Below are 16,755 nucleotides of genomic sequence, written 5' to 3' on the forward strand. Positions count from 1 at the left end.
AGAAATGTCTTAGAGAGCTGATGGAAAAGACTGATGGCGAGTCTCCAGTGCTAGAGAGAGCACTTCTGTTCTGCTGGTGCTCAAACCCTTTTTCCAGTTACTTGAACAGTTTGGCTAGTGTCTCCTGTGTTTGGAAAGTAATAATCAGCTGTTAAAAAACAAACAAACAAACAAACAAAAAAAACTCCTGTCCTGAGCAGCTACAGTAGATTGTATAATTTTCTGCCAGTGACTTCACCCAGTCGCATTTACTGTATCCCTAGAAAGCTGTTTTTTTTTTTCAAGTGTGACATATTTTCCATTAATGGCAGTTGCACAGCAATGGGCTTGATTCCAGGTAAGCACACTACATCAGGCTTACCTTGTTATGAATTGTGGTGGGAAACACACTGTGCAGATGCAGCTTACTGCATGATCTATGTGAGTCAGTGAGTGGTAATTTTGAGCGTACTGCATATCTGATCCAGTTATGAATACAGCCAGTTGTTGGGCTGATAGCTAATCTGTCTGATTTAGCAGACAGTGCTTCTGTGCTTGTAGGTGATATATCTGGAATGGTGAATGACAAGTCTGACTCAGCAGTTGACTAACATTATTCATTCTGGAGTATATCTTCTTTAATGGAGACTGTGTGTATATATATATAAATACACATGCACATGTTCATATTTTTGTTAGCAGATAAGACTGAGCACTTACCAGAATGAATCAGTCCTACTTAATATGCAGGAGATCTTTTCCCTGTATATCATGCCTTGCATTTGGCCATTATTTTACAAATCAGCTGCTGGGACGCATTCAAAGTGTAATGGAAACCACTGACTTCAGGAACTTTGGATCTGGCCCTGTAAGCCAGCCCAGACATTGCCACTCAACAGACAAGGCTAAATGTAGTTAAATCTTTTGTATGCATTTCTGTGCTGTGGTCCCCGGAGGTGTCCCAAAGCAGTATTTCTCTCCTTTCTTTGTCAGAAAGCTGTATTTTTAAAAGGGCAAAGTATGTGACAAAGTTTTTTAAGAGTGACAGTGCAGCACTGCAGGCCAGTTGGTACTCGGCACTACTGGAGTGTTTGGCATCTCCAGGACTGCGCGTGGGGCTAAGGAATAGTAAGAATACTGAAATGTGGCTCAGAAAGGAAGCAGAGCTGCTTCAGAGTTGAGCTGGCATTCCTAGAGGAGTGATAGGAGAGGGAATACTCATCTGTTGAGTTAGAAGAATGCCTAATGGGAAAGGAAACCAATCATCTGATTAGCATTGGCGTAGTATCCTTCAGCAGCAGGTTGCCTCGGGCAGTGGGCACAGAGCTGTTCATCCTGTACAGGTTTCATGTTGTTCTGCTCCGTTTAGCTTCTGTTTTGTTTTGCTTCACTTATTTCACATTTGGAGGAAGATACAATCAATAAATCTTGAGTGCAAGTTGCTCAGCAGAGGGCTGTGCTCCTGCAAAGTGCTGTTTTTATTCTTTGTGGGAATGCTTAACTGCACACCTGTCTGCCTTTGCTGTTAGCATGTTTGTTCTTAATGTTGCACTGCTTTTGATATCAATGGGAATGCTCTCGCTGCTGGTGAACTTTTTTTTTTAAGAGCTAAATCCCAGCTGTGCAAATCTCCAAATGTGAATTCTGCTGATGAAGCCGCGTGAGGAGCACCATCAACCCTGGTCAGGACCGTTTTACTGGTCAAAATGCAGTGAGTGGCAGATACTTTAGTACAGCATAGAGAATCCTAAACGTGGGTTTATGTTACTCATCCACTGTATTCCAAGTTGCCAATCCTCACGTGATAAATCCAGTAGGCTTTTTCCTGATAACCACAAAGAAAGAAATCTCTTGAAAGAACAAATGAAATATTGCCTGAAACAGTGCTTTGCTGCTTATGTTTCCACATAGAAACCCTCATCGAAGCTCCTTAGAAATGCTTCAGTTCTCTTTAGCATGCAACCACTTCCAAATTAAATATGCCCATGCTTTCTCTGTTAGTTATGAGTGAAATTAGGAATGGGAAACTTCCTCCTCCTTCCATGAGTTTTCTGTTGTGGAATTCACTGTGTGGTGAGCAAATAGCACATCACTGCAATAGTGCTGGTTGCGAGCCTTTTCTCTGAGACCACTTGCTTAGTGTTTGAAGTAGATCAAGATGCTTCCTCATTTGCCAAAGGAAAGCATATGCCAGGTAGAGGTAAAGCACAGGCTATTTTCTTACTTGCCTTGGACTGTTCACCTCAAAGTGGGGATGCTTCACTATGAAGCAGCTGTGATGCCATTAGTTCTTTAGCATTCTCAGAAATGACAACAGAGAGAGCCCTCTAAGTTCAAAGCCTTCCAAGATTTTGGGCACAGTGTAGGCTGGAAGAGACGTCTGGACGTCTCTGGTCCAGTCCTTTAGTCAAAGTAGGTTCTATAAAAACAGTTTACTTTGGTCTTGTTAGCTGAGTTTTGAGTGTTTCCAGGAACTAAGATTCCACAACCTTTCTGGACCCTTGGGCCAATGTCCGATCGCCCTTAACTGAGGATATCCCCACATTCTTATGGGATTAGTACCAGAGAAAGCAAAAGTATTTAGCAGATACTGGTACCTCTACAGCACTTCTATCTCAGTGCTGGGATGGTCCAAACTTCCTCAGGACTAAAAGTAAACAAATACATCTCCTCATGTCTTCGCTTATATCAGAGATGTCAACTTTGGCTATGCTAGAACACAACATCCAATACACAACCTGGTGGGTACGTAACTGTCAGTTTTAGAAATGATTGCAAAAGAATTTAACAATGACTGTGCACACAAGGAAAGCTTGCCTTGACTTTGTAACTCTCAACGTGCTTTGAATTTGTATGCTTGTCCTGAGTTTTATTGAAACCGTGGATAAAAATTTAAATGTTTTTCGGGTATCTTTGACAGCTCAGTCAAGTAGGCACCTCCTTGCATATATTGTGCTAAAGCAATGGAGTTACAGGTCATTTATGTTGCAGTATCTGCAGACAAATTGCAGATTGCTTCATCTCACAGTAGGATTCAAAGAAACTATGATACTGTTTCCAAAGACTTCATTATTCAAGATGACGTCTGTCTTCTAATGTTTCTGTATTGCTTTTTCATTAAAATAATATAAGAAAAACTCCTACATGCAACTTCAGATCCTCCCTCCAGCAATGAGTGATTTAAGCCATAATTTTTTAAAAGAGATTAATATAGTGAGTTACCTGGTGTGAGATACTATAAATGAGACTGTTTTCCAGAGAAAACTTGTTCATACACCTTCTGTAAACTGTGTCCACTTAAATTGAAATACTGACTTCTATAGCTTTTATTTCCTTTATACTGGCAAGTCTTTTAAATTGGAAATGAATTATTTCTTTTAATCTGGCCCAATATTGCAGTTCAGTTACAACGGTTGTCTGCGGAGGTAAGCTGTAGTACTGTAGACATTTTTCATGTGAGTGTGCGTTGTAGCACAGAACGAGTGCTGAAAATGTTCATACTCACTCTCTCTTTTAGTAGGAGTCAATATTACTATAATTAATTTGCATGTGGAAAACTGCCTCTCCGTTGAGTGATAAAATTATTTTGAGTTAGCACAATTTTGACATAAATTGTATTTATCTGGAAGCCTGACTGTTCCAAAGTAGATTTCTTCATAGTGCATACTACACGCTGTGTCCCTTTTGAGGTTTACATGCTGCAGCTGCAATAACTGACAGCTGAAAACATCACTGAGAGGCTGTCAAAAGTGCTGTCTGTATAACTGGTGATAATCTAACTGTTCTTCAGTTTCACGTATCAAACTGCTGGGATAACACTTGTTATTGGCAACAGTAGATGGAATTGAGTAATGTGGTTCAAGTGTCAAAGGCCTGTGGTGTTGACAGGAATATTAACCATAAATCAAACACAGCATGATGGTGGTGCTAGGCTGGAGCATAAGGCAGGAGCTTGCAAACCATACTGTGCCTGCCTGGACCTTATTCTCAGGACTACTCCCATCAGCTGACAGGATTGAGGATTGGGAAGCTACTAGGGCTCCAGGAGTGATTGATGTAACAGAAACGCAGGAAGGAGCCATAGAGACTGAACGAGTGACGTGTGAAATGGTGGTGTGCTCTACTGAGCATATTCCCAGTTGTCCTGCAGCCTTGCCACGCAGCGGAGGCTGGTAAAGAGCAGGGAGTAGCTCATCCCCCATTAGGCATCATCATTGCTGCTCCCATCTGGCTGCTGTTGTAAAATCCTTCCACAATGGCTGGGCTTGCACTTGCTGTATTTTGTGGTATTTGCAGGGCTGGTGTTTAAAATACCCTTGATTTAAAGCGTGCTTGTGACATTGTTTCCTGCAGCAAATAGTTCCCAGTTGCAGAAGAGACCCCACTGCCTGCATTCTGGCAGCTCCTAGCACCCTTGTGAGGGGAAGGTGTCTGACTCTGGGCCCTGTGTGAACCATAGCACGGGGAGCTGTTGGCCGGAGAATTGCAAGGGCATGACTGGATGCCTTGTGCAGTCAACTTGCTGATTGTTAACTTTAATGTTTTTTGGTTCTTCCAGATGCCTCTGTCATGTATCCCATTGCCTTTTATTGACTGTCTTCCAACAGTTACTCTGGTGACAGGCTTGGAAAACTCTGTTTTCATAGTTAGACCCTAGATTATTTCAAGTTTTACATGCCCTTGAAGGTCTGTGAGTTTGGTTTCTTCACTGTGTTATACTGAGATGATGCAAAAAGAGCAAATAGTGATGAATTCTGGGGCAGAAATCAAACTCTAGATACCTCAGCATGAAAAACCTTTAGGGAAGGGCACTGCAATTTTTTTTCTTTCTTGCAATTATGTGAAGTTTCTCAGCAGGGAGTCAGCTAACAATATCCCAAGCAACCTAGCAAGCAAGAAGCATAAAGACAGGAGCTGAGCAAAATACAGAGATTTCATTGTAAATTAGTGTTGGAAATTATAGTCAGGCTGTGAAAGAACCACAATTAAAATTCAGAGAGCAACGGAGAGAAAGCTAACCCAGTGTCCCCTGCTCGGTGCACAGGGTTAGAAAGAAGGCTTTGCTGCTTCAGTATTTTAGCATAACTTGTGCATTACTGAGATTGTCAGGAATTTAATGAAAAACCAGGGACTGATTCTTAACATTTGAAAATCAGTGTAACCAAGCCGATACCAAGGCAACTATACTGATCTACAGGTGCTAAACATGTGCTACTAAACCAGCAGCTCCACACTCACTGTGCTAATGTAGATAGAGAAAATGAAGTGCCTCTTAGTTTCTGACAAGTCTATGTGCTGATTCTGAATTAAATGTGTCTGTTCAATGTGTATGAGCTATCTAAGAATAGAGGCAATGCTCTGGAAATTAACTCCTGGGTGAAAGAAATAGTTGCACAATAAATCAGATCACTACAAGTTGATTTTATTTTTGTGATTGTTTGTTGAATTGCCTTCAATCAATTTGTTTTACCAGTACAAAACTAAATTGTTCCCAGATTTTTTATGAACAAGAAAAAGCTAGAATACTAAACAAACAAAAAATTAATACTGGGATTCTAACGCAAGAGCTCCCTAGAAACAAATTCAAAGACTGACAAATAAGAGATTAAAATATACAGAAGGCTGCAATTTAAGAGAAAGTCGCTGAATTATTGAAACTCCATAGAAGAGACGTCACAGCAGTGTTTCTAATCAGTCTGATTAAAAAAACAGGGTTTTTTTATTCCCTTCCTTTGATGTCAAAAAGTGTATTGTAATCTTAAAAAGATGTACATAGTTCAATCAGATTGATTTGCAAGGTTTAATGATACTGTAATTTTTTGAGTATTTATGCTTTATCTCATGTGGTAAAAAGTATGGTGCAAGTATACACCAAGTAATCCTTTTAATACTGCTGTAGGACTGCAAACAGAAAACACTCTTGGGCGGAGAGGAAAAGCTAGCATCCTCTATAGAATAACTCTGTGCTGACCTTTGTTCTGCTGTGTCCATACCCAATGCAATCTATGCAGTAAGTGTCTCACTCACAGGAGTGCTCACTCCAAGGAGTGCTTTGTTCCCCCCCAGCTGATTATTTTTGTTATAAATTTACATGCAGACTTTGTGAGCTGTCTGATAATTGCAGCATCAGCTGGCAAATTGGAGCTTGAGGGCAGCCTCTGGACACCTGCTCTCTGTGCAAGGATGATATCCTTGCAGCAAAAGAGGTGCACAGGGCTTGTGAGGGACCTGTGATGGTGAGAATACACCATCCAGTTGCCAAAATCGCCCTCACTGTGCGAACTGTGCCTCTGCAGGATGCTGACATCTCTGTGCTACTCATTGCATAGGAGCCAGAATGACTGTGAGGGGCTGTGGTTCATGTGCTGCCAGTGGGGCTCTGCCAATGTCAAATTTTGCAGAAAGAAGCTCAGTTGCAGCAGGCAAAAGAGTTATTTCCCTAATGGGATGAGCCCATGTTTTCCATGTATTAGAAGTTATATAACACAGAGAGAGATGCTTTTTGCCCTAGCATGGAATACTTACCTCTATGATTGGCTGACCAGTTTTAATCATTTTTGCCACTGGTATTGTCTGTGGTGGATGTAGGCTTTGCTAGGACAAGTACCTTTTGAACAGACTTGCCTGCTGTGAGCATTAGATGTGCCAGAGGTTGGAACCTCTGCCCTAAAATCTCATTTGTAAATGAAATGGAGAAAATACTATAGTTCCCCTTGTACCGAACAAAAATTCACTTGTAGTCCGAAGGAGTACTTTAAGGCCTGGTAAAGTAGATGGAGAGGCAGCATTAAGTTGTGGCAGGTTTTGACAAGTTGCTGAGGGATTTTATGTCTTTGTAAAGGGCTGATTTCAATACTGCCAAGAAGAGATTCAGAGCTCTGCCTCCCCTAAAGACAAAACTGAATTTAAGACCTATTTTTAATGATTTAAATATTACAGATTTTTCACTATTTGTAATTTTTAGGCAATTTTTCCCCCCAAAAGTGTCATGGGCAAAATAAGGCACTTGGTTTCTGCATCTTTTTTATGAAATCTCTCCACTTACTTTGGCATTTCTGTATACCAGTGGCCTGTCAACGAGCCTGTAGAATGGACCTTACTTGCTCAAGGTCCATAGCAGGGAATAAACCCAACAGACATAATTGGAGCTACATGTATTTACACCAGCTGAAAGATGTGACCCCTGATCTTCGATTACTCTGGCAGAGAGAATGCTTTAAGTCAGGGATTTTTTCAGTGATTCTTTATCTGTTTGAATTGCCTGGCCAGCTTCAAGATACAGAGGGTGTAAACAAAGGGAAATTGGGACGGCAAACCGATCAATTACAGAATATTGAAAAGATCAAGCAAGTGGCAGCAGTGCTGCTAAAGCCAATACGGAAAAGCCTTTCTCATCCAATAACCTCATTCTTGTGACAAAGGTTATAACAAGATGGAAAATGGCACAACATGAATGCATTCTGGTGGCAATGATTGCTGTGTGAATTGGGACTGGTTCATACTTCACCTGGTCTATCTTCCCTAGATGCTGTATCCCAGGCAACCCAGGCAGAAGGTGTTATATTTATTGTGTCCCCATTGCTTTTTATCTCTTATAGTGAAACCTGACATTAAATTCTTTCTCCAGCTTCCATTAGTTTGAATAAACTGGAGCACATGACAGCATTACTTTCACTTTATTTCCTAATTAGACCAACAGAATCTATTTCTTTCTTTTCCATCTGAGAAGGTTGGTGCCATTGGTGTCTGTTACTCTGCCCAAACTGCCAAAAGTGGTATCGTGTTTTCTGCCTCATCATGAACAGGGGATTACCTTGTGCTTTTGGAGATGACCTTGCTTCCATTTTCACTACACCAGAATTTGAAGACCTTAAAAGAGACAAATATGGAGACCGTCCATAAAACTTGGAAGATGTCCTGGTTCCTGTCTGGAAGGGGTAATGCTTACATTGTCTGTACTGGATCTGCTAGGTAGCTAAAGGCCCTGTATGTAGTTAAAAATACATACAAGAGATTTTAGTACTTTTCAAGGTTACTAAGTTCAAATCATGTTATCCTTTTTTTTTTTTTCTGCCTTGAAAAGGTTTCTTTGAGCCATTGTAAATGCTCATTACATCCTAGAGGTTGTTAGCAAAAGGAGGTGTGGAGGGAGAATCCAGCTTTGGCAGTAACGAGATCAAACTTGCCAGGTCAAATCTGTATTATTTTTTCATATGTTAGTGGATGTTAAGGTCATATGGATAAGATCAGAGCTGGTGAGGAGGTGACTACTTCTTACAGCTGTCCTTGAATAGAGCTTGTGGTGCAACCGTTCTCTTTCTGTGCAAAGTTTAATATGTCAGCATAAGCTGCTGCCTGCAGGGTGTTGTGGTGGCAGTTTCACTTCAAAGGCGGTTTTAGGATTTGCCTACATGCAGCTTTACACTGTCCCCTTCCAGATGAGATACAGTCCCCGACTTCTTGAGTATTTCTAGTCTGTTTTGAGGGCACGGCCAGACAATTTTGAGTCAGCTAAGATACTGGAACTTGGCCATGAAAACTCAACAGATACTCAAGCAAGCACTGCTGCTGATTTGGGGGCATCAAACCAAAGCTGAACCCTTGTCTGCTTGTACAACCACCACAAAGCATGTGGTCGGTTATGGGATGACAGAGATTATGTCTTCTAGTGGGATACTTTTCTTGTGCTCACCACAGGCATGAGTGATGCACTCCAATGGGATTGGCCAAAGGATGCAAGTCAAGGTATGATCACAGTGAAGGCTTCTGTCTCTTCCAGGCTGTTTCTTGCTCCCATATATATGTTATACCTAGAGAAATCAAGGCTGTTTTGTTTCAGCAGTCACCTCCAGGTACCTGATGCTATTGCCTGTAACTGGGAATGGCAAAAAAAAAAAAAAAAAAAAAAAAGTTTTGACTAGAGTCAGAAACTGCTCTGTTTCCTTTGAGAAGTGATTCTGGTCTTCAGGGCAGGACTGTGGGACCCAGTTGAAGTCACAGCCTATACTAAGTTCTTACACTAGCTTGCGAGCTGCTTGCTGTCTAGTATCTCTGGTCACTGCTCACAACCAGCGGGCTGAAATGGAGGCAGAAATGCTTGCAACTTGTAGTCTTTGCCTGAGGGAGCTTAGCTGCTACTGCTGGAGGATCACATGCAAGCAGGTAAGCCAGATGAGAATCACACATTCACAAAGCCTGAGAAATCCTGCACAAATCCATTGGGTTTCCAAAATGTAAAGCATAAGTGAGAAATGCAGTTTTCTCAGCACAAAATTCTTTTTTGCCTGCTATTCTCCTTAGTGGATTTCCTCCATACATCTTAGCACACCAAAGGTTAGGACTTCTGTGCTCCTTGGTCCTCGTCTTAGCCTAGAATAGTACAGAGGACTCTTGCCACGGGGCTAGAAGAGTTCTCATAAGGCAGCTGGGGAAGAAGGAAATTCCCTGTTCTGGTGACAAGAAATGCCACCTCCTGTGCGAAATTCTGTTTTCCTTCATCCTTACCAGCACCAGGTTGGTTCTTTCCTCTCACTGTGGGTGATCTGTTTGTAGCTTAGAAGTCACGGCTGCTGTTTCAAAGCCCTTTGAAAAGTCCTTTCCTTTTCAGTCATTCTGCAGCTAGGTCAAGGCAACAGCTTGTTAGTGTTTAAATGAGCCTATCCATATTTTTGCATGAAATTCTGTCAGTTAAGCCTGATATCTGCTCACTGTAATGGTATGATCTGCCCCCTGTTTCAAGGCTTTGCTTTTAAGCCTAACTAGAGTGTAACACCGTTATATAGTCATAAGCTCTCAATGGAGGGGCAATTCAGAGTCTAATCTGTTGTTTCTGGGTAGAGGTTTTTTTGTGGTTTTTTTTTTTTTTCAATGTTACTACTAGAGAGCAAGGTCCAGGAGGAGGACTCTACACCATTTAGGTGAAAATTAGAGATATCAGAAGAAAGTTAGGAGTTGGGGGTGCATATAGTGCCATATTTCTGATACTTCCCCAGAAGAAGCTGCCAAACAGTTAGTCCTGTCTAACTGGAAATGCATACCACCCTAACCAGTGAGATATATGCGCTAGCCAAATTTTTTCATGGGGGCAAGCTCTAAGTTCACTGCAGATATGGTCTTGGATTGCACTGCTGTTGGCACCTGCTGACCCAGAACAACCTGCTGCAACCTGACTCACTGCCTGCCAACTAAAACTTACAACTCACAGTCCTCTTAGTTCTAACCATTCTTCTCGTGTGTTCAGATTACATTGGCTTTTTGTATCTCCTTCTGGGGCACCAGGCAGGTTACCTAAGCATGTGGGAGCTATACTCGCAGGAAAGAGGGACTCCATGTCCAAAGTCCAGTGCAGTTCTGGGAAGCCAAAACAGGACCATGTGTGGCTCTGGGATTTTGCCTTTTCCACTTTTATGTTTTTGGGGCACTGGGGTTTGTTTGTCGGTCTTGCTTGCTTTAGAGCTTATGGATGCTATATGCCAGCTAACAGTGTGCAAGTCATGAAGCTACCAGCTGATGCGCAAGCCAAGTTGCTGTAGCGATCATTGGGTTGTACTTTTGCAACTGACAAGGCTTGCAGGTTTTAAATAAACCTACGTTGGTGGAGATCCACTCACAGATAAGTTCCTGCCACCATTCTGCTAAGTGACTGGCTCTTTCCCTAACAGCTCATTTGATGTCCTCTGAGAATAACTCATCTATGACTTCAGGGCAGAAAATGACAGTCCAAAATGAGCTGGAGAAAACACTCCTGAATATCTCCCCTCCTCTCCATTACCTTAAAAAATTAAACTTCTGTTTATTCTGAAGGGTTTCTGTTGCTCTCAAGCGGTATCTCCTAATAGGTTTCTTAGAGAAGCATTTTTCTCTATGCAAGTAATTTAAGCCTTACATGCCCTCGAGCCATTTTTTAATTAAAAGAAAAATAGGAAATTCTTGCCCAAGTAGGGGGCTTATGCTGCTGATTGACTGCAGTGAAGAATTCCATAGGAGTGTTGAATTTTGCACTGTCAGATATGAAATCAGCCCTATAAGTATAACCCTGACCTGAGGCTGAGATTTTTAAAATGAGTTTCTTAATAAGAAAGGGAAGAAATAAATTTGACTTTGAATAAGCATAATGCAATTTCCCTTCACACAAATTACTCCTTTATTATAGCACAGATATTCACATTTATCAGACTAAATGCTTAAGTCATATGGAGCTTCATTTTGCTGGACTCAGCTCAGTCCCGCCTAAGAGGAAACGTGTTCCTAGAGTAGCTTAATTCATGAAGGCTCACCTCATTCACCCTGCTGTAACTTGCCCCAAATGTGCATGGGACACCAGTTCCTCTCCTTTTTTTGGAGCAGAGCTGGAGTTCTGTCTAATAGCAAGCATCTGGAGCCTTGATGGTGATATTCAGGTGGATTTTTCCAGTATTAGGAGTAGGTCTTTGGTTTCCCTACACATTAGGTTTTCTCATACGTCAGTGAAACTGAGAATAAATGTGACAGCCTAATTTATGCAGCTAAGAGCTTGCTGGACAAATGCAGGGGATTTGGCATGTGCAGTGCTATACACCCCACCATCCCCTGCTGTTGCAGTGTCTTCACCACCCCAATGCCTATCAGGGCACAAAGGTAGGGACTGTGTGGTCGGAGCAGCTTGTGCATGCAGTTTGTTGGTGGCTCCTGTAGGGGTGTGAGGCATCCTCCATTGCCATTCTTGTCCTCTTCATTTCAGGGAGAGACAGCTTGGCTTCTTCCCTTTTCTCCTGACAAGACATTTTTTAGATTTACTAGGCAAATTTAAAGGGTTGCCATCAAGCAGAATCTTTTACTCTGGTTGTATGCCTTTACTTCCCTACCCTTAAGCATAATACCCTTAGTTGATGCCAGTGCTTAGATACATTGGTGCCAATCCACTAGTATGGGAATGGCTGCTGTGGGTGAGAGAGAGGTAGCAGTACAAGAGTTTGGTTAACATCATAAGGAATGTCCAGAGGAAATGAGAACATTGGGTAAATAAATCAGTCAGGGAACAGTTAATGGTAGAGCTGCCACCCCTCTCTGACTACTTGCCTTATATTTGAGATGTATTTTGTAAGAACAAGCTGACTTTGTACCAGTGGCTGCAGGAGAAAAAGGCTTGAGATCATCACTATTTCCTATATCTTCCTCTTTTTTTTTTTTTTCTTGTTAATTCTGACTTTCTTAGCTGAGAACAGGCTAAGTATGTCCAAAGCAACTCAGCAAACAGTGCAGATAAAGCCGGGGCTGTCAGAAATTGCCAAGCAGAGGCATTTTTTGTAGTCTGAAGTGAAGGATGGAAGAGCCCATTTGGATAAAAAAAAGAAAAGAATTAACCTTGAACCTCTCCCTGAAGTTTGATTCAAACATGAATCTCATTTGTATTAAAAAGGAAAAGGGGAAAAAATATAACTTACTTAGCTCTTTTATGCAGTGTCTGCAGTTCCTGGTTTGAAGAAGCACTGAGCTAAAGAGAAACCAGAGCATAAGAGTGCCATGCTGACTACAGGCATCACCTGCATGGGGGCAGAAGTAGAGAGTCTATTGACTTTTTCCCCAGAGTAGTGCTTTGTGCCTCATCTCCTGTGTTGTATGACAAGACTGATCATCAGCTAGAGTATAGCCCTCTTGACAGTCTTGATACAGCTTATTCTTTGCAGTTGATGCAAAGAATGCAGATACCTGTGATGGCACCAGAGACAGGTTCCATACATACAGGGTTGGATTAATCCAAGTCTGCGCTTAAGACTTTGTGAGATCCTCAGAAGGAATAATATTCCTTGTTAATCCCTGGTTTAGCTAGAGCATCTCAGCAAGAAGCTGCTCTGTATGAGGGAATGTTTCCTGCTGGATACTCTGCCTCACTCAACAAATAGATAATGAGGGAATGGAGAAGTGTGGAGGAGAAAGTATAAGGTTCAGCACATAACCAAGCAAAGCAAAGTACAGTAAACGGATTGCAAGTCAGACAGGAGCAGATCAATGAACCTGATTTCTTCTTGGCTGAAGTGTCTCTATGATGCTCCCTTCTTTACTCCTGAGCCAGCCCATTCATCTAAGCCTAACACGATGATTCAGCTCAGCCTTTCAAGAAACAATGATCATGGCAGTAATTTTTTGTGCCTGACAGCCCCTCCATGTACAAGCCAGTTCATTTGGAAGCGAAAGTATTAACAAAGTACTGACAGCACTGTGGCAACAGGCTGTTCTCTGGCTCCTGTGGTACAGACAGAGAATGAGGAACTACTATAGTCACTGGCTTTTTTGCTATTTTGTGGATGAATTTGTTGCCAGTTTTGTCAAATCAAATGTTTGATGGGTACTAACTTCACACTCAATTTCTAGAAGGATGTGGAAATGTATGCCAATATCGGGAATGGAATGCACACATGAGAGATGCATCAAATTGCAAGGAGCTTGTGGGCTTCTTCTGTGCACGATTACTTACTGTGCATCTCACTTGCAGGGTCTGGGCCACCAATATGAGAATCCCTACCAATTTTGAGTGCTCTGTGGGAAAGCTAATGCAGCAAGAGCATGAAAAAAAATTGAGGATGGCACATGATACAGGTATCAATCAATCTCACCCACTCTGTGTTTTAAAAAAAAAAAGCGTCAGTCAAGGAAATGAGTGAAGGGAACTGCTCTTTCTTCAGCCATGCCAAGTGAAGAGTGAATGACAGTAAGTGAATGACATAAGCAGCGTGTGTTGTGTTTGACCCAGTGACTCTGAATACACTGAGCAGTTTTTGAAGTAGGTTGTTGTTTTCTTTTTTTTTTTTTTTTTGCATGATTTGGACCTTGAGAGTGGCACATTGTACAAACTAATGAGATTGACTGCTGGGGCTTAATGGGCCTCTCTGGGAATAGTGATAGTGCCCTAGACCTCCACCTCCCCAGTCAGCTCTACGTCAAGGATTTTGACCCCAAAGTAGTGTGTCTTTAAGAAAGCCATTGTACAAAGTAATCTGTGTTCAATTCTGATGGTTATGTATGCTTCAATTTACAAAAGTGCTGATGTATGCGCTCAAAAAAATGTATTGCATGTGCCAAAAATTTCCAGTAAACTCCCACCCACCCACCACTTCCAAATACCTAAAGAAGAAGGGCCAAGAGAGAAATAGGTTTTACATTGAGCTCTGAATAAGTCTACAGTGATGTTAGTATAAATGAGGTGGTGAAACCCCCTTCTGTGTTTCTTTGATCTGAATTTGAAATGTTTTTGATGGAATGTTGCTGGGGCTGTTGGCTATCTGTCCAAGAGGGAAGGGAAATCTAAGGAGAATTGTCCCAGAACTGAAGTAGAAGGTGTGTGATGCATTTAACCAAAGATGTCAAATACGTTCTGAGTACTGAGCTTTTCTACCTCGATAATAACAACTAGACATTACATTAAACCTTTTTACTGACAGTTAGACATGAGTAACGTTGGTTGGTCTTCATGACCCCACTGAGGAACACACAGTGGCTAACATCTGCCATGACTGGTGCAACTGTTTTCTGCTTTTGTTTTGAATACTGCGCATCAAGTAACAAGGTGATAGCATAAGTTATATTCTAAATAAGTCGTGAATCAACAACTTCCATTGAGTAAACCATAGAACAAACTGTGCTCAACTCTTTCCCCATACATTTATAGCCTATAGAATCAGCTTTATTTCCCTGTATTTAGACAGAGGTGAGCTCTCAGCCTCTCTTCCTTTTACTTGGAGATTGGCAGGAGATCATTGAAATCTGTGAACCACGAGGTCATGCAAGGAAATAATCTAATGGAAAATTCTCCCAGTCTTAGCTGGGTAGAATATGGATTCAAATCTATCCCATCAATTAAAGCTTTGATTTCATCCCCTTGAAATATGTCAGCTGGTATTTTTCAGAGATTTGCAGAAGTCTTACAGTGTGACAAAGACAGTTTCTATAACAATGGAAGAAAGATGCCTGTCTTTTTTCACTCTAGTGAAGGGAGAGACTCTGTGGTGTGTCTGAGGATTTGCACTCCGTCCTCTTTGAAAAGTGGTGAGATGTAAGCACTATTTATTTACTCCACCAGCTACAGGCATCTTCTCTGGCCACTTCGTGCTCTTGAACCCTTGGAAGAGAGGTGCTATTTTATGACCATAGGACTGTATTTACATCATGAAAGTACAATAGCTTTTGTTTCTACAGGAGAAGAAAATTACGGAGGCGATGAATCCAGCAGCTGTGAAAAAAACTCCTGTTATCTTTCTTTAGGAAAAAGAGTAAAGTACATTTATTCTGAATTGGAAGACTTAAGCATTTAGTCAAGTTGTAAGAGAAATTGTAAGACCAGACACTACTTACCTTTCATCATTGTTTAAAGACAGGTTTTTGCAAATTGCTGGTCCACTCCCCCATGATAGGTAGATAGATAGATAGAAAGAAAATCATTGTGGAGAATATGTTCTGCCACAGTAGCATATAATTATGTGGCAAAAAATACATCAGACTGTGCTGCAGGCAAGACGTTGTGTCTCATTAGTGTTTGGTGGACCTGATCACAAATAGCATGTTTCAAAACTGTCAACTCCCTCTGATGCTTCTTTTGTGCTTATATGCACACACAATCATGCTCAAAATTAGCCAGTTCCTGGAAAGAGACTTTGCCTGGCCAGCACTGTGTCTAATAATTTGTTTGTGGAATTAAAGGGGCGTGTCTTTCAGCAGCTGTACTCAGACAGACTAAAAGCAGGCAGGCTGTTCTGAATAAGTGAGCCATCATTTTTAACCAGGTTAATGGTACTAAATTGCCCCAAGCAGCCTGTTAGGATAACTGGCTCAACACAGTACTGACCATAGTAGATGCTGCTGAGATGCACGGGCCAGAGAGCAGCGGTGATCCAAGAGATCCCATATGAGAATGTACATCCTTTGCCCTCAGAATATTTTCCTCCACTGAGTGAGACTGAACGCAACAAGAGCATTAACAACAGCGGATTGACTTAGGGCTGACGATCTGTGCTTTGATGCTGTTACGCTGCAGGTCATCTATGAAAGCAGTAGGGAATCTGCAGCTGAGGGTACAACCTCATTTTTTTTTTTGTTTCATCATTGGCCATATTTGCAGCAGATAATTGAGGTAAAAATTGCCTGTGCCGATGGTCAAATTTAACGCTTTTTTTTCTTACCAGAATTTGAGCTTGGCGACAAAGAAACCAGGAGGAAATCCTTGCAACTTCAGTTCCCCTCACTAGCTGTGCATTGCATTATTGCTGAAGTACATGCAAGCATCTGGAATTTAGCCCCTGTCTCAATTGACATCTGTTCAGGCAGTAGATAGCCAATAGAGGTTTGTTTCGTGATATCTGCAGGCCATTCTAGATACACTCAGACTAATCACTTTTAGTAGTCAATTCCTATTGATTGATTTCTCATGTACTTTACAGATTGTTTCTATTTTCTTGAAACACCACTGTATGAATTTGAACATGCTATATAGTCAGTGATAGACAATACCATTTTGACATCTTCAGTTGTATGCACTTTACTGGCTACTCTTATTCCTCTTTGTTTATGTCTCCTCAATATAACTGGCAAGGAGAAAGTAGATGGGACAGCTACTCAAGATGCAGATTATTTAGAAGGATAAAGCCTGGCTTTATCATTCTGTTACAAGTGTATGGTCTTCTACAGGCAATATTGGGCATGAGAGTTATGATAGCTTATTCTTACTTATGGAAAAGACTGTAGCTGGAACACAAAGTGGCATGAGTTCAACTTTGTTTTCAGCAATACTTGTGTAAATCTGGATGA

General features: G+C 41.4%; 1 long non-coding RNA gene across 4 annotated transcripts in view; it reads left to right on the forward strand.

The window, feature by feature from the left end:
* The window catches only part of LOC110398367, a 411,724-nt gene continuing 408,418 nt past the window's right edge, over window positions 13,450-16,755 (forward strand). For all 4 annotated transcript variants that reach the window (XR_002438350.1, XR_002438349.1, XR_002438348.1 and 1 more), the window contains exon 1: window positions 13,450-13,554. This is a non-coding gene — a long non-coding RNA (uncharacterized LOC110398367). The remainder of the gene's footprint in view (window positions 13,555-16,755) is intronic.

Source organism: Numida meleagris, chromosome 4 (genome assembly GCF_002078875.1).
Source record: "Numida meleagris isolate 19003 breed g44 Domestic line chromosome 4, NumMel1.0, whole genome shotgun sequence".
NCBI classification, from domain to species: domain Eukaryota; kingdom Metazoa; phylum Chordata; class Aves; order Galliformes; family Numididae; genus Numida; species Numida meleagris.